Here is a 12,362-nt window from a genome sequence, read left to right on the forward strand (position 1 = left end):
TCTGATTTTTTGCAAAATCGATCTCTTTTTAAATAATATATCAATTTTACTAAAAATTTTACAAAACGGTCAATTTTGCTAATTATTTTTAAAAATTTTGACTTCTTTAAAAAATTTCCTAAAAAAAATTGTGTAATTACCCCTCAGATCTAGATAATTGGTAAACATGCCCCTCAAATCTTAAGCTTTGGAAGACTCTACCCAAAAGTCCGAGCAACTTAGACTTGCCCGATAAAATCGCTGTTGTATATTGTGAAGTTGAGGATGTGGTGTGGAAAAATCCAGAGTTTAAGATTTGGAGGCAATAAATACCAGGACTCGATTGGTGTTTAATAAATATCATGATTTTGGTAATATGAGAACTCTGAATACTCCTTAACCTTGATAGGAAGACGGCTTATTCCAAAATTCGTGCATAAGGGTAAGGAACTTTGGATGAACTAATGCGAATGGGTGTAAGCCTTGCTGCTCGGAAACACCCAGTGCTGACCACACTGAGAGAGACGAAAGCGCGGGTAATGCCAGTTGGCGAAGTGGCGTTAAGCATCCCTAGTGGTACGCAAAGAGAGGTCGTGATGATATCATCTACGTCCGTACCGCTCCTCGTGGAGTAGATCCCGCATCCAACCAACCTTTTTTTACCAGGGAACGAGAGAATTCCCATTACCGCTGGTAGGCCAGCCGGGCCGTGAGCGCGGTGGGAACGGGCTTCCCAAAAAGCCAGCCTCGGCCGGGGTCAGCATAGAATGAAGGGGAGAACCCTAAAGTTGTGTTGGCAAAGAAAGCGGGTTGCGGACGGATAAAAGCGGACGTGGGGACTCGGGTCGGGGTGCAGCGTAACTAAGAGAGTCATTTCATTAATTGGATAATAAACCTCAAAACTTCTGATTTCTAGATTAGAGCTTTGGCTTCTTACAAAAAACCTTTTTTTGATTAAGGGTGCATTCGGTCCGGGTACGGCTCGAATCCGGGGTCAGCATAGAATGAAGGGGAGAACCCTAAAGTTGTGTTGGCAAAGAAAGCGGGTTGCGGACGGATAAAAGCGGACGTGGGGACTCGGGTCGGGGTGCAGCGTAACTAAGAGAGTCATTTCATTAATTGGATAATAAACCTCAAAACTTCTGATTTCTAGATTAGAGCTTTGGCTTCTTACAAAAAACCTTTTTTTGATTAAGGGTGCATTCGGTCCGGGTACGGCTCGAATATAACGCTTACCATAACCATATCCGCTTACCCATTTTAGATACGGATATTGTTGATGGTAAATAATTAAACAGTCAAATATATAGTGAGGGTGAGGTTGATGAGGGGCCGCTCACTTCTCTGAATATCTGGTTTTTATTTGAGTAGTTGAAATCTGCATAAATAAACAGTTTGTGAGAGGATGGAGATCAGTTTCCCCGTGGTTCCTCCGACGATCAAGTCAATTGATGAACTTGAGTGGGGGAATGAAGTACTGCATGAGTTCTTAAGTGTAGTGCGGTATAGTTTTCAGATGTTGATTAAAAGATTAGATCAGAGAGATCCTCTTTATGTTAGAACAATACATCTATTTATACTAGTGGTGTAAGGGGTAGAATAGTAATCTCGGCCGAGCACATGGTAGCGGTAAATAAGTATGGCTTAGCTGCTACGTCAGCACCTACTTTACAGGTGACGGTCGGCGAGTGAAAGAGAGATCACCTCAGCATTTAATGTGAATTGATCGGGGGCATGATGGTGTCTACGTGACCTGATGTGTCATGAAGACTATCGGGGGTAGAGGTATGATGTCGTCTGCCAAGCATTAAATGTGACGCTGACGCATTGTCAGCGGGAGAGGCTCGAGGTTGAAGTCGTCCTTTAGCTTGTCCGATAAGTAACGGCTTTTGAGTCGACCTCGTGAGGCGTCGAATAACTGGTCGAATGGGTTCGTAGCGAGTCATCTTCGACAAAAGTAATGATTATTTTGATTTGGACTCTAGGAGTGACTTTTGATTTGAACTCTAGTGTCACCCTTGTAATTACTAGTGTGCTGAGCCTAGATATTTTGATTAAATTCAGGATTATTTTATCTTATGACAAAAGTAAGGATTATTTTGTCATTAACGCGGAAAAGTTATAAGAAGATATTTTTAAGCGCTCCGATGAAATTCAGGACTGTAAAAACCAGTTCTACGAGTCAATAGCCCACTAAGTGCTCGCATGGGAGTAATACCTTTAAAAGCCCAGTTATATTTAGCCGTAATCGGCCCATGTATTTCAAAACCCACCCCATTTCCCTCTCCCTCTTGAAGGACTAGCTTTTAGCAACTGGTTGGTTGAACTTGAAATAAGCTTACCATGTTCTATGACTTACAAAATATATATATCCTTGTCGGCTTGTCCTATCTACACAAGTGCCTCCTTTGTATCTATTCCTCTGTAATAACGGAAGGATCCAAGATTCACTATTTATGTCACAACAAATTACTGTATTATCATTACTGTAGCACAAAAAGAAAGATTCAATATCCATGTTATAATAAATTACTGTAGCATTATTATTGTAGTACAGTCGGGAACTGTAGGGTTTAAAACATTACTGTAGCATCATTTTCAGGCGGGAAACTGTAGCATTTTAAAATGTTACTATAGCACTTACAAAAACTCTATTTAAATACAGAATTACTGTAGCAGAAATAAAAAATGGAGGTCGTGCTTTGGACGGGGTGCACACTAGTTCATTTTATTTAAGAAACAACAATTCTTGTCTAATTTTATTAGAATTGCTACTTTTAACCGTCTTAGAAATTTATGATTCCACTTTTTGTGTGCAACAACACGCGATCACACTCCTATGACTGCATGTGAAGCCCCGAACACAAATATGAGTTACGAACAGGACATGATAAAGTTTGCTATGATGTTAATTGACAATAATGTAATACACTTTTGCGATTTATCGCTAATAAGTGGTTATTTATTTGAACATTTGCACTTGGTTTTATGTAGTTTTCACTCTTTACGGGTGCTACGGAAGCTTGGGGTCCGTTTGTTTTGATTTTTTTTAAGAGGAAAGCCTATTAAAACTGTCAGTTTTTGTCAGCTGTCACATTCCTCTTCAAAAAAATCAAAACAGACGAGCCTTGGTGTTCAATTTCATTAATTCATGCCCAAACCAAAACAGAGTACATGTTGATCAACGAACTCATCAATAATTTTAATGTTTGATGATACGCACATTCGTCATGCCCTTGATCCTGACTACGAGTGAGTGGTTAATAACAGATCATTTACCTTGTCAAAGCAAAATTACCGGGTCTCAGCCCACAAAGCTACGACACGTGTCACTTCTTATAATAGTACGCCACGTGTCATTCTAGTGTAGGGGTCTACGCCTCTATATAAGGAAGCAAATACTCAGAGTCATATTCGCCAATACGATTGAATCCATAATCTCTCTCTCTCTCTCTCTCTCTTTTATTTTCTCAAAAACAAAAAATGTCGAACACTCAGAACCAATTCAATGCCGGCCATGCACGAGGAGTTGGTGCGGTGAGCTTCTCCGATTTTCTTTTCGCGGAAGTCAATTTCTGTAGTTTTTTTTAATATTAGCCCCTTAATTCTTCAATATTTCAAAATGACCCTGTCGAATCATTTGAAAATTGCTGTTAGGTCTCACAATTTTTATTAGAGTGCTGCTACGGGGACCTAAAATATGGGACCAAGGGATGGGACAGGTGACGTGTCCCCTCCCTATTGCATAATGAGTTGGTCATGCCAACTCATTATGCAACAGGGAGGGGACACATCATCTGTCCCTTCCCTTGATCCCATATTTTGGGTCCTTAAATCATTTTTCTTTTTATATCCTGAATGGAGAGATGAGTTTAAATATGTTCCAGAGGCCCCACAGGAATTTCATTGGTTCGAGGGTCTCATTTGAAAACTGACTTAAGGGACTAATATCTGGACCCAAAAAAAACCCCTTCTGGCCCTTTTTCGTTATGGTGGCTTGTTAGAATCTGGCTTTTTAATTTTATCACTATTGTTTTTGGGTACAGGCTCAGGCCGACCAGCTGGTGGGTTCAGCTGACAGCCTTCAGGCCCACAGGTCAGGTGCGGCCCAGTCAGCCCAGGAGAGCAAGGAGCAGGCCGCCGGATTTCTTCAGCAGGTTCCCACAAATGCCCCCGCACTCTCCAACCTTGATTATTTAATTGCTTAGTTTTTATATTTGGTTGTTTTGTGTTCGTTTTTGCTTATTATATGTTTACTAGGTCCTTTTTTTTTCAAGAATTTGGAGGGCTTGTTTTCATAACTCTTTGTTTCGGTCAAAGAGAGGATGCACTTGTTTCGTTAGATGTAATAATGCTTCTGCATAAATAAAATGACATAAAGCTGATTTTATTTCTATTTCTCTTGTTATATTTTAGCTATGATGATGATGTTGATGATGATGGATTTGAATCACGTTTATGGGTATTAATTAATGAGAATGAAAAAAGTTGATAGTGTGATGTTGACATTGTATGGGATTTCTTATAATAGAGAACAATCTTTCGAAAGTGTCCTTTTTTTTCTTGGTAAACTTTTTTACTACCAAACTTGGAACCAACATAAGGTTCGTGTAATCTTTGTACGAGTTTGAAATCAATATGAATTCCAATGTACGTTTGGTAAAGGGAATAATCTTATTGAAGTATCCTTCTGCCACGTCTATAATGGATAGAAGATACTAGTTTTTTAATTTAACTCACCACCGGTAATCTGCACGGTTGGAAGGATTCAATATGGCTCCCACGGTTTTTGTTCGATTTTGGTTGGGTTTTAATTCAACCAAATAAAAATAGAATGAGTTCGAATTTCAACAGATTAAAACATGATACAAGTGAAGGTATCAAATTGGTCAGTTGCCGCTAAGCTCGATGATATCTCCGATTATGTCACTGTTGATAATAGTGTATTGTAGTGGGTTTTAGTTCCACATTGCTTGGGAGAACAAACCTCACACTCCTCTACTTGTATAAATATATGTGCACACTCAATATTCAATTCAAGGGAAATTTACCCAAGATTCTCTCTCTCTCTCTTACTTTAACATGGTATCAGAGCTAGGGCTATTTCCCTTTCAATAAAATTTTTAACGCTTTTGCGTTCTTTTGCCAAATCTTGGCCTTATTGCTTTGCAGCCGTTTAATGTTTTATTTTTTTTATTTTTATTTTTAATTATTTGGCGTTCATCTGCCAGATATTTTGGCCTTGTCGTTTTGCGGCCTCTTAACGCGTTTCGCGTTCTCGTTTAACCTTCGGGTTCTATTTTAAACCTTCGGGTTTCATTCTAACCTTCGGGTTCTATTTTAAACCTTCGGGTTTCATTCTAACCTTCGGGTTCTATTTTAAACCTTCGGGTTTCATTCTAACCTTCGGGTTCTATTTTAACGGCATTGTCGTTTCAAGACCGTCTCTCGGTCTCAAATTAACGGCATCGTCGTTTCAAGCCGTCTCTCGGCCTCAAACGAACGACATTAGTAACAGCATCTCGACATCTTAACGTCTCAAGATTGCTGTTATGGCTCCTTCAGAGAAGATTCCCAAACCACCTTTGCCCCTCAATGATCAAAGTGACTGGGCAGGGTGGTCCACCATTGTCACCAATGCCTTGCGTGGCGCTGGTTTGCTTGATCATCTCACCAGTACGGGACCAGTTCCACCGTCCATCAGCACTGTTGCTTCATCCAGTACTATTGCCTCTGGCAGTGGTGATGTCGATCTTCAGACTGCTCGTGCTCTCTATGTCAAGGAGAGTTCAGAGTGGCAATTGCAGGAATTTCGTGTTATGGATTATCTCACTCGCTGTGTTGGCTCTGGTCTCACTGTCGAGATTGGCTCGCTTCCCTCTGCTCAGGCCATGTGGACTCGTCTCACTGAGCGTTTCACTGAGTGCTCGGGTGCACGGGAGGCATATCTTCTGCAACGCATTTCTCTACAACGCAAAGGTAGTTCATCTCTGCAGTCCCATTTTGGACAAATGCAAGCTTTTTGGACAGAGTTACGCTCCATGCTTCCTGGACGTAATTCCACATATGAAGACTGGCTAGCCTGGTACGAACGGCATGAGGTGCATCAATTGTTTCAGTCCCTTCCTGAATATTCAACTATGGCTGATCAACTACTTCACCAGCCTCAATTTCCGACTTTGGCCTCAGTTATGGGAGCTCTCACTGCTTATGAGACCCGGCAGCAGACAGCACGACTCAATTTGTCAACAGACACTCCTACCTCTTCACTCGAGACTGTTTTGTCTGTACCTGTCACTGCTCCTGTTATGAATTATACTTCTCCACAGGCTCCCTCTCCACAGGCTCGATCTAAGCTCTCTTGCAAATATTGTAAGAAGGAAGGACACCGCATTGAGACATGCTTCAAGCTTCATCCTGAGTTACGTTCCTCAGGTACTGGACGTGGTCGGCGACCCCCTCAGTCTCAACCCTCTCGTACACCAGGATTGTTGGCCAATGCTATACCTTCTACTACTTCAGACTCTACTATTCAAGCTATTGAAAGTCTTCGCCGTCAACTTGATGCTTTTCAACATATCACCTCTACATCCGCCGCACAACTCTCTGGTATGCATTTTGCTGGTTCTTCAGCTAATCCTTCAGTCTCTGGTATGAATGATCTCTGGATTTTTGACTCTGGTTGTTCCTTTCATATGACTTGTAATGCCTCACTTTTATCCTCTGTCTTTACTTCATCCTCTCTTCCTCCTATCTACACAGCTGCTGGACAACCATTGTCCATTACTCAGTATGGCTCTATTACCCCACAAAATGATCCATCTGGTCGTCTAACACTTGGTCCCGTCTATGTGGCTCCACAATTGTGCTTGAATTTAATTTCTATTAGCTCTTTATGCATGGCGGGCCTGTTTGTCTCATTTTCTTCTGATACTTGTATTGTGCAGGATCCACAGACGGGCAAGACGGTTGGGGCGGGTCGTAGGAGGCACAAACTGTATTTTCTGGAATATCTTCACCTTCCAGAGTCCATACGTCCACGTTCTCTTGTTGCTTCTCTTTGTTCGTCAAAACCCTCTACCTCGCTTCCTGCCAATTTATGGCATAGACGACTTGGTCATGTGTGTAATAAAAGGCTGGAGAGTCTTATTCAGTCTGGAGTACTTGGTCCTGTATCATCTAGTTCTAGTATTGAGTCATGTGCTGGTTGCAAATTGGCTAAATTCACTGCTTTACCATTTAAAATGAGTACATCTGTATCCACTTCCTTATTTGATTTAGTACATTCTGATATTTGGGGGCCAGCTCCTTTGCCTTCTTCATCTGGCTACTTATATTATGTTAGTTTTATCGACGATTTCTCTCGTTTTACATGGGTTTACCTACTTAAGAATCGCTCTGACGTACTTACTGCTTATCAAGCCTTCACTGCTATGATTTTCACTCAATGGCAATCTCGTATTAAAGTTTTTCGTTCTGATTGTGCCAAAGAGTACCTATCCTCTGCCATGCGCTCTATCATGTCCTCTCATGGGACTATCTTTCAACAGTCATGTCCCTACACTCATGAGCAAAATGGTGTTGCTGAACGCAAACATCGTCATATCCTCGATACTGCCCGATCAATGCTCATTTCTTACTCTGTTCCTCGTCGTTTCTGGGCTGAGGCTATTCTCACCGCGACTCATGCCATTAATATCACTCCATCTAGCTCTCTTTCCGGTGCTACTCCTTATAGTCGTGTTTATACTCATCCTCCCCGTTATGATCTAGTTCGCGTTTTTGGTTGTCGATGTTTTGTTTTTCTGCCATCTCACGAACGTGATAAATTGTCTCCCAGAGCAGTTTCTTGTGTTTATTTAGGAATTAGTTCAGAACATCGAGGTTATCGTTGTTATGATCCCGCAACTCGTCGAGTTCATATATCTCGTCATGTTCAGTTCGAAGAGGATTCTCCATATTATTCTACTTCTGATGACTTTAATTTCCTCCACTCTACCGATCATGCTTCCCCGTCCACTGCATCACCCACTTCTTCACCTCAATTTTCCTTTCGAGATCTCCCTGACATCTCTCCCTCTCCTTCTGTTGACTCTTCCTCACCTGAGTCTTCTCTTACACCATCTAATCCATATCCTGTGGACACAACTCTCACTCCAGAAAATACTGTTGATCTTCATGCACCTGCGCCAGCATCTCCCCCGCCTGAGGTTCCTCTTGCTCTTCGTCGAGGCAAACGCCCACATGTCATGCCTGCCCGGTATGCTTCTGTTACTTCTTATTCACCTATCTTTCATAACTTTCTTGCTGCCATTCATACTATTGTTGAGCCAAAGTCCTTCCAAGAGGCAGTTCAAATTCCAGAGTGGCGACAAGCTATGGCTGAGGAATTTCAAGCATTTCAGCAAACTCATACCTGGGATATTGTTCCCTGTCCTCCTGGGATCTCTCTTGTTGGCAGTAAATGGGTTTATAAGGTCAAGTTTCGTCCTGATGGCACCATTGAACGTCGAAAAGCTCGTTTAGTGGCTAGAGGTTTTACTCAGCAACAAGGTATTGATTATGAGGAGACCTTTGCTCCTGTTGCTCAGATGCCCACTGTGCGTACTCTCCTTGCGGTCGCTGCTGCTCATCGTTGGCCCTTATACCAGATGGATGTCAAAAATGCTTTTCTTCATGGCTCTTTATCAGAGACCGTATATATGCAACCGCCTCCAGGGTCAAATATTCCTCCGGGACATGTATGTCTCCTTCGTCGTGCTGTTTATGGTCTCAAACAGGCACCCCGCGCTTGGTTTGAGTGTTTTCGCGATGTTGTGCTCAAAGCGGGCTTTATAGAAAGTCATCAAGATGCTTCTCTGTTTGTTCGCACTACATCGCGTGGCAGGGTTTTATTACTCATCTATGTAGATGATATGATCATTACAGGTGATGATATGACAGGTATACAATACGCAAAATCTCAGTTGCAACAACAGTTCCACATGAAGGATCTTGGATCTCTTCGGTATTTCCTTGGTCTAGAAATTTCTCAAGGCCCGCGGGGTGTATTACTGTCTCAACAGAAGTATCTCTCAGATATTCTAAATCAAGCTGAGTTAACTGATAATACAACTGTCGATACTCCACTCCAGCAGAATGTCAAACTTTGCTCTACTGACGGTGAGCCTCTATCTGATCCTACCCGATATCGACATCTTGTTGGTCAGTTGGTCTATTTGTGCATCTCTCGACCAGATATCTCTCATGCTGTTGGTATTGTCAGTCAATTTGTTAGTGCCCCACGTTCTGTACACTATGCTGTCTTATTACGGATTCTTCGGTACCTCCGGGGTACTAGCACTCGCTCACTTTTGTTTCCTGCTACATCTAAGTTAGAGCTTTGTGCATATTCTGATGCTGATTGGGCTGGTGATCCAACTACCAGAAAGTCTACCACAGGTTATTGTATATTTCTTGGTGATTCCCTTATTTCCTGGCGAAGTAAGAAACAAGATGTTATTGCTCTTTCCAGTACTGAGGCAGAGTATCGTGCAATGTCCACAACAGCTAAAGAGATTATTCATCTTCGTCGCCTTCTCAGTGATTTCGGTATTTCTGTTACGACTCCTACTCCTCTCTACTGTGATAATAAGAGTGCCATCCAGATTGCTAATAATCCAGTATTTCATGAAAGGACCAAACATATTGAGATCGACGCTCATTTTGTCCGTCACCAAGTTATCAAGGACAAGACAATTCTACTTCCTCATGTTTCATCCGCTGACGAGCTTGCAGATTTCTTCACAAAGGCCTTACCTGTTCATCGGTTCCAGTTTCTTGTACGCAAACTCACTTTGTTTGATCCAACATGAGTTTGAAGGGGGCTGTTGATAATAGTGTATTGTAGTGGGTTTTAGTCCCACATTGCTTGGGAGAACAAACCTCACACTCCTCTACTTGTATAAATATATGTGCACACTCAATATTCAATTCAAGGGAAATTTACCCAAGATTCTCTCTCTCTCTCTTACTTTAACAGTCACGTTGAGTGCAGTCTGTTCCTCATGGAGATCAGCAACATCAAGATACAGTTTCCTTGGGTCCTCGGTCAGTTTGATTTCGATACAGGCCAATTCGTTTTCTAAATCTTTTCAACGCGCAGGCTGTATCGCATCAATATGAAAGAGGCTCTAGGATGCCAAATCAAAGCAATGGATTATGGATGGTTGTTGACGGAAGGCAGCAGTGTATTTCTCCTCAGTCCACTCACTAAGGCTAAAATCCTTCTCCCTGAATTTCTCCTCAAGATTGGCTCTGCTTATATATCCTTCGATCCTGTTTCAGACGACTGCCTCATAGTACGTATAGTGAAACTCCGCAATGCTGACAACTCGTATCCGCACAAATTACTTTTGTGTAAACCAGGTTATAATTCATGGACCTCGATTGATATCGATCAACTTGAAAAACTTCTCTGCTCGAATCTTTGCTTCGTATGGGAATTTGTCTACATTAAGGGAAGCCTACATCTCACTGACTGCTGCGGAGACGTTATAGTCTCTAATGTTGGTACTCCTCAAAAAGCTACGAATTGTGCACCTCGTTTCTTTTTCATTATAGACCTGTTTTCCACGTGCTTAAGGTGAATTTTGATCAGTCTGGGCTCAGATGGACTCACGTGAAGGACATTGGTGGTGCAGAGTTGCTCGGGTCTTATAACCGCTGCACGTGCGTTCGTGCCCGTGATCGCCCTCTGTTGAAGAGGAACCATGTTTGTATCGTTGGTGATGACCCTTTTGGTTACTTGAACATGCCTGAGATATTTCGTGATATCATGGTATCATGGTTTGAACGTCTTAAGAACAAAAGTTTGTCGGCACAAGAACTTACAGATTCCTTTTGGTTTCTCCCCAGCCTGTCCAAGGGAAATTAGTTTAGTTAGAACTTCAGCATTCCTAATTTTATGACATATTATGATAGTTTTGCTATGTGATTAACTTAAATGGCTTTGGTCCGTAGATGAGATAAGTTGGCTATGTTGTTGGAGAAAATGCAATTTTGCCTTTGTGAATAGCCCCACATGGACTAAAGAGATGAATAGTAAGGGGTTTAAATTGATTCACCTCTTATTGAACTTTGAATAGTGTTTTGGGTTTTGTATTGTTTGGGTTTTGCATAACACACACGCGCACGACGCACCGTACGCGCACATTTTTGTTTTGTCGAACTTCTTTTTGCACGTTTTTTGTGTGCGTAACGGCTGCATGAACGTGGGTAACGGTCGCGAGATTATGACGATTGACGAACGTTATCAAATTTATCGCGGTGATATGTAACGGCTCTCTCAATCCTCTATATATTCAGCTCTTCTCTTTTTCGGAAAAACAACAACAAAAACCTCTTCTCCCTCTCTTCCTCTTCTTTGTTGAAACAGAAACAAAATACTTCTTCCTCTTAAATTTGTTCGTGTTATTTTATGTTGGGCAATCGTCTTCATCTGAGCAGAAGCTCTGCACTCTCGCTCGAGTTCAGAAGCCGGCCGAAATTCCAAGGGTTTTTACCGCTAGGGGAGAGGGGATCATCTGTGCTAGGGCGATAGGCGGGTCCTCAATCTTATAGGGCAGTGTTTACACGACTGCTCCCGATCAAGCCAGAATTTTTGATTTCCTTTATTTTTGGATTTTGTGTATTATAACTTTATTTTATTTTTATCCAACAAGATCATCTTTCTATTGTTTTCAAACTCTCAGATCATCGTTCTATTGTTTTCAAACTCTCCGTTTGAAGAGAGGTTTAGTCTGTTTATTAGATGTAATAATGTTTTGCATAAATGAAATGCCAAGAAGCTGATTACTCATGGTACTTACATTTCTCTTGTTATCTTTTTTAACTATGATGTTGATGGATATGAACCTGAAATTGGTCTTCTTCATTGGACTTTTCTCTAGTAACATTGCAACCAAGATATGTATGTGTGATCTTTATTAAGTGCTTGAAATCAATATGAAATTTGATGCATCGAGGATTGATGACTGGATGCTGACCTGAAATTGATTAGATACAGAGAACAAATCTGATTGAAGTGCCTTTTCGAGAATTTTCACTAGTAATTGCGGGTATCGAACATGAACAATCTGATTGAAGTGCCTTTTCGAGAATTTTCACTAGTAATTGCGGGTATCGAACATGTATTCATTATACACTTGTACACTGATGACTGGTCCAATCGGTACAAATACTAAACATACATTGAGCAAATCTACACTTTGCACGTTCATAATAAACATTTCGCATAGTCTTGAGGAGGAGAAACTAATAAACTCTTCACCCTCAACCTTCTTAATTTCTTCTAATAAAACTTATATATATATATATATATATATATACCTATGTTATTCACG

This window comes from Asparagus officinalis, chromosome 4 (genome assembly GCF_001876935.1).
Source record: "Asparagus officinalis chromosome 4, Aspof.V1, whole genome shotgun sequence".
Classification (NCBI taxonomy): Eukaryota; Viridiplantae; Streptophyta; class Magnoliopsida; order Asparagales; family Asparagaceae; genus Asparagus; species Asparagus officinalis.